Source organism: Malaya genurostris, chromosome 1, assembly GCF_030247185.1.
Source record: "Malaya genurostris strain Urasoe2022 chromosome 1, Malgen_1.1, whole genome shotgun sequence".
NCBI classification, from domain to species: domain Eukaryota; kingdom Metazoa; phylum Arthropoda; class Insecta; order Diptera; family Culicidae; genus Malaya; species Malaya genurostris.
In genome coordinates, this window is record NC_080570.1 from 67,397,434 (window position 1) to 67,403,433 (window position 6,000).

At 36.0% G+C, this 6,000-nt stretch overlaps 1 protein-coding gene across 2 annotated transcripts in view; it reads right to left on the reverse strand.

Moving 5' to 3' along the window:
• LOC131440358 (beta-alanyl-bioamine nonribosomal peptide synthetase ebony) overlaps positions 1-3,788 on the reverse strand; it is a 102,543-nt gene extending 98,755 nt beyond the window's left edge. For both annotated transcript variants that reach the window (XM_058611608.1, XM_058611606.1), the window contains exon 1: positions 3,227-3,788. The gene's annotated coding sequence lies outside the window, so the exon portion shown is untranslated. The remainder of the gene's footprint in view (positions 1-3,226) is intronic.
• Between the last annotated feature and the right edge of the window lie 2,212 nt (positions 3,789-6,000).

Here is a 6,000-nt window from a genome sequence, read left to right on the forward strand (position 1 = left end):
ACTTGAAAAAATATTCTTGAAATGTTTCATTTTAACAGATTATAAACGAAAAATATAATTTTTTGAAAATGTTAGACTCTACGGGCTCCCTTGAGTAATGAATTGTTTCCATTGATTTTATAGACAAAAAACTTTAAACGCGTTTCTCGAAAATAGGTTTTGAAAGTCCGTGTCCGTCGTCATTTAAAAACTACTAACCAATTTTTGTCAAATTTTACACACACTTTCTACATATAAAAAACCAGACCCCAACGTCGTTCCTTTTCGTTATTTGTTACTTTGGGGAGGTTCAACGGCTACAAAATGGCGAATTTTTTCGTGAAAAATCGTAGTTTTCACTTTGAACAATTACCAAAAATTTAAAAAATAAAAAATAAATCACCCCCCCCCCCCTCTCCCCTTAAGGTGAAATGTAGTCCTAAAAAATGCGGGCAAAATTTTGACCGCTTGAGTTGAAAGAATTGTTGCACAAAGCATAACAAGCAAAACCAACACATACAAACCAGGAACATTTTCAGTGATTGAGCGCAGTGGGCCTACCAAACGAACTCTGATTGACTTGTAGTGAATTTGTGAATATTACACAATTTTGTTAGTAATGCACTAGTACTATGAATCATTAGTATTTATAATTTATTAACATGAGGTTACATGTATTTGTATGTCCCGGGTTGTCGGTTCAATGCATAGGACGCTGATCTTACAAGCCAGCTGTGGTATGTTCGAGCCCCGACCTGGAAGGATTCTTAGTGTCAGTAGAATCCATAGTACTAGCCATGCAATGATTCTGTACACTAAGAATCGGCTGCGAAGTCTGTTGAAACAGAAAGGCCAAATTCCACGAAAGGAATGTAATGCCAAGACTTTGCTTTGCATGTATTTGTATTGACTAACATACTGACAATGTATATGCTTGAGTTTAGCAGCAAGCATAGATTCTCCTTCTAAAGAACGATTAAAAACATTCAAATATTTTCGGTATCTCTACCAGTACCAATCGATTAAAAAATTTTTATATTCGATTAAAAAAAGTGTTCAAATAAGAAATTACTGAGCATACACTAGACAACGAAAATACACCAAATAAATACAATTTTATAGAGGGTTTATATTTTTGAATTGTGATTCTGGCACCAGGTCATATGAATGGTATAAGTTTCAATGTTCTAAATGAACGATAATACTTGGTTTATATTCATTTCATTCAGTAGCCTGTATAGGTAAAATTTTTATTGTTGCTACAATCGGCAGTAATATCTTTTATATGATTTCACACAATTAAGCAACATCAATGCATTGAGCTGAACATAGTTGCACATTACTTGCGTTATAAACGTCAGTTACCTTAGAAAATGAACGATTTCTTATGATATCCATTTTATTGTACTCAACTCGTTGTTATTTCATCACAAAACTCAATGCATGAATTCGTGTAATTTTTTTATATGAAATTTTTGCTCACGATATAACGCCACCGAACTCACTGTGCTTTTGTCACACCATCATACCATTCACTTGATTTTTTTTTCAAATTTTTACTAAAGTTTCATAATTTCAAGTTGCCTTTTCAGATTCTTTGTGAAATTTAGCTTCGAACACTATTTTTCAGATCTAAAATCATCTCTGTGGAGCGGAACAGTAACCGTTTATATATATTAAAAACCAATCACATAATTTCAAAATTCTAGAATACTCAGTTGTGATAAATTTAGTTGCGAAAACTTAAGCGTTTTTAGTTTTTCGAAATTCTGTCTAGTATCTGAATAATTGATCAAAAACCTGACGCGCGCATTCCACTACATTGCACAAAAATTGTTTCTGGATCCTGAGCGATAGATACAATACAATATTATTTTTCCGATGTAACGTTTAAAGAAGAAAAGCGTTGTTTCACATGATCGACTAAAGGATAAAAATGACGTACAAGAGAATACTTTACTAGAATGTGTCTTTTAAGAGAATATAAATTACTAGTCTGCGTCTACGCTTTGAAAATGTTCATTCAAATTAACTTGGTGCTCAGCATGATCCTCCATGTTCTGAGTTATTCCATTTATGTCGAAGGAAAATATTTGTACATTTCGAATCATTAGTTTAAACCGTGACCAATTATTTTACTGACAACTGATTTCGAGAAAAAGTACAGTAGTTTCGGTGAATGTGATTACAGATTTCGGTTAACAGAAACACTACTTAGTTCAGTAGGGAAGTTTACAGAGTTCGTTGAAAAAGATGACTTATTGGGAAGATCGTGAAGCCTTCGTTATATTTCGTTATTAGGCACGAACAATTTTGCTACCATTTGAAAGAAGGAACAGTCAAAATTCTCCAATATGATTTATCGATGTGATAGAATGAGTTAGTCTTTTTCACATTTAGCACCATAATGTACAATGGACGAATGTTCCACAAGTGTTTCCTACCCATTATGAAGTCCAACGAAGATCTGATCGCATTGTTAGGTATATTAGCATTCAAATGTTCGAATGAATTCATTGATATTCAAGTGTTTCAAACTATAACGGTTGTTTTCGTACAGTTGTTTTAGTTAAACGAATTAACGAAATTTCTGTATTTATTCGGTAGTTGAAGAAATAGAAGTCCAAATAAAAAGCTGATTCGACATAAGCTCATCTGTGTAGGTATGCAAATTGTAAAACTTCGGGTAGGTATTGTTAGAATGAAATTCTTTATTTAGTACTTGTTTTATTGCTCATAGTATTAGCGTAAAACCAGTCATACATTCATGTCTTCGAATCGCCACTCGTTTGAATTAGTAAACGGTTTCAGATTGTCTCTGCCAAATTCTACTTGTACACCCAAATATATCAGACCTTGAGCCAACAAAAAACGAATAACGACTTCATGCCATGGTTTTCTGATTGAACAAAAACTACTCCGATAGACGCAAGTAAACAATCTTCGTTCCACGCTTGGCTCGTTCACATATTTCGCCGCAAGCAACTTTTGTTTCGCAAGGCTGTTTCGGCGCGTCCTTTTAATGTGTCTATCTTTATATGACTGATTCATACGTGCCCTCGGACTGTGAAGCATTTTCTGCTATCAAGTGTTGCTGATGAGAATCATTAGAAACTACTTAACATTTTTTACCAGTTCAAAGTACATTCGCGTTTCATTACTACTCGTAAAAATTATACCCACATCAACAATCACATCATGTATTGTCACTTGAATTAATCAGATTAGAACTAATAAAAAAGCTTACTTTTGCTGTCTCCGCGCTGAGCACCGGGAGAAACTCGCACAAGTTGTCACTATCCACAATGTTTTCAGCTGGTATAGGAAAGCGTTGTTCAGGAGCAATCTTGTTTTTATTACTTTATAATGATTTTTTTTCACTTAAACTTTTTAACTTTTTTCACACAAAAAAAGGTAACAGAATATTTTCACTCAATCCACAGATCACGCCTTTTCTCTGTTAGCTGGAATGTTTACACACACTTCGCACTACAGCTCTTCGACTGGGATTCACTTCCAGGGATAACGCTAACCAATCGACAGCGGGGGCCTCGATTGTGAACAACACTCCAATCACGTTGAACGTTGCAAGTCACCGTCTATTGGGTGGTGTTTGTTGTTTTGAGCCAAATGGGCGGAGGCGTAAGACTAGAAACGCGTGCTTCTCAGCGGAATCGGAAAAACAAACTAATTGAGGTGGAACGATGTTCTTTTGCTTTTATATTGGACTAGCTTCACTAGAGCTGCCCGAACCGCAGCTACGGTGAATTATCAATGCGCGGGAGCAACGCGGTGGCACGCGTCCAGCGAGGAGGTGTGTTTTCCTTCTAAGCCAAACCACGTTCGGTCAAACATCTCTGTCTCGGTTGCGGTGGCTTTGCGGAGAGTGAGTATATTGCAGCTAGCCATTGACTCGTGCAGGTGATGCTAGAACTGCACTTCACACAGAGAGGAATATTTATTCTGTCTGCATAGGAAACCGATCGCGTCAACCTCCCGAGTAGAGTACGAGATGGAATTCAATACGAAAATTGTGTATGGATGATTTTTTACTAAAAGGCTTCAACAGACAGTTTGATCCTGTTATGAGGGAGACAAACTGACAAAATGTAGATAAATAAAATTTTGGAAGTAGAAACAAGTTAAAAAAAATTCTTCGAAAAGTGCACACACATACATTTTCCGATCTCGTCGAACTGAGTCGAATGGAATATAACACTATGGGTCTCCGAGGCTCCGTTCAAAAGTCGGTTTTGCAGCAATTCTAATATCTTTCTATAGAGAAAGGCAAAACGTGGATGTGTTTCTGCCTATCTCATATAGAAAGGCTATACAAACCGACTTTTGAACCGAGGCTCGGAGGGTCGAATGTCATATACCATTCGACTTAGCTCGACGAACTGTCGTTGTATGTATGTGTGTGTATGTATGTGACAAATAATGTCACTCGATTTTCTCAGAGATGGGTGAACCGATTTTCACAAACTCAGATTCAAATGAAAAGTCTCATGGTCCCATAGATCACTATTGAATTTTATCTCGATCCGACTTCCGGTTACAGAATTACAGGATGATATGCACTAAAATAATGAAAATAAAAGTCACTCACTTTTCTCAGAGATGGCGTTTATTTGTTTATTTGTTTATTTGGAGGAGGGAAAAGCCCGGTGGAGTTAGTTTCTGTCAAACTTGCTCTCCAACAGGCATAAAACCTCCTCATCTTTTGCATCAACAGATTACAATCATCCAAATGATACAATTCACTTAAACACAGTATTTTCAAACTAACTAAAACTAAAACTAATTAGATAGTAACCCTAGGAACAATTTCTTGGCAACGTTTCGTGAAAGATTAAAGTCGAATGAATTGGAACAGTGGTTGAAGTGGTTCGGCACATGCAAAGGCTCGTTATACCCATAATTAGTTCTAGCATAGGGGATCCTAAGAAAAGAATAGTTTCTAAGATTACGGCGATGGATATCAATTTGTAAATGCTGTAAGAGCTCGGAGCAGTCTATTCTTGACTGGAGGAGATCAGCCACAAAAGTAGCCTTGCTGACATCGCGACGGACAGATAACAGCGTGACCGATTTTCACAAACTTAGATTCAAACGAAAGGTCTTATGGTCCCATAGATCGCTATTGAATTTTATTCCGATCCGACATCCGATTCCGGAATTACAAGGCAATATGTGCAAAACTATGAGAAAAAGCGCATTCGATTTTCTCGGAAATTTCTCAATGGATTTTTACAAACTAAGATGTAAATGAAAGGTCTTGGGATTGTTCAAAAAGTCTTCGAAAAATTGATCCAGATCCGACTTCCGATTCCGGTATTACAGTGCGATTAGTAAAAATTTTCAAATTCATGAGCGAAGGCTAAACGAAATGCACGTTTATAAAAAATTTACTGGTAAATTCATCTAGTTGGCAGACCTTGTTATTTGGTGGATATATAAATCTACTTTGGGAATACCAGTGCCCAGTTTTCGCTTCCAAACGCACCGGTAATAGTGAAGAAAAGCTCGAAAAACGGAACTCACTTTGATTTATCTGCAACGGTTAAAACGATTTCACAAATCATGATTCAAATTAAAGCTCTTATTGTCTTAAAAGATACTGTGCAATTTCAATTTCATTCAGATCCAACTTCCGGTTCCGAAATTATAGGGCAATGAGTATCAAAACTTTCAAGCTGTCATACAAAATGATGAAAAATCGGTACATACGTGCTGCTACGGAAGAACAGGAAAACGCACCCGCCTAGCATACAGCGTGCTTTGTTCAATTTTGTATAGCGTGCAGGGTTGCCACATTTGAATCTTTAATAACTTGACATAACTGTTTACAAATTGAAAAGGTAGATTATACCGAAGAAAGTTTTGAATTTATTCAAGTTTCAAAAAAGAAACTTGACAAAATTATAACTAATATGAGAAAAGCATCAGGTGGATTAAAAATGGTTTTACCTTTTTTATATAAATATAAAAAATAGATATAGAATTCGCTTAAACTTTAGA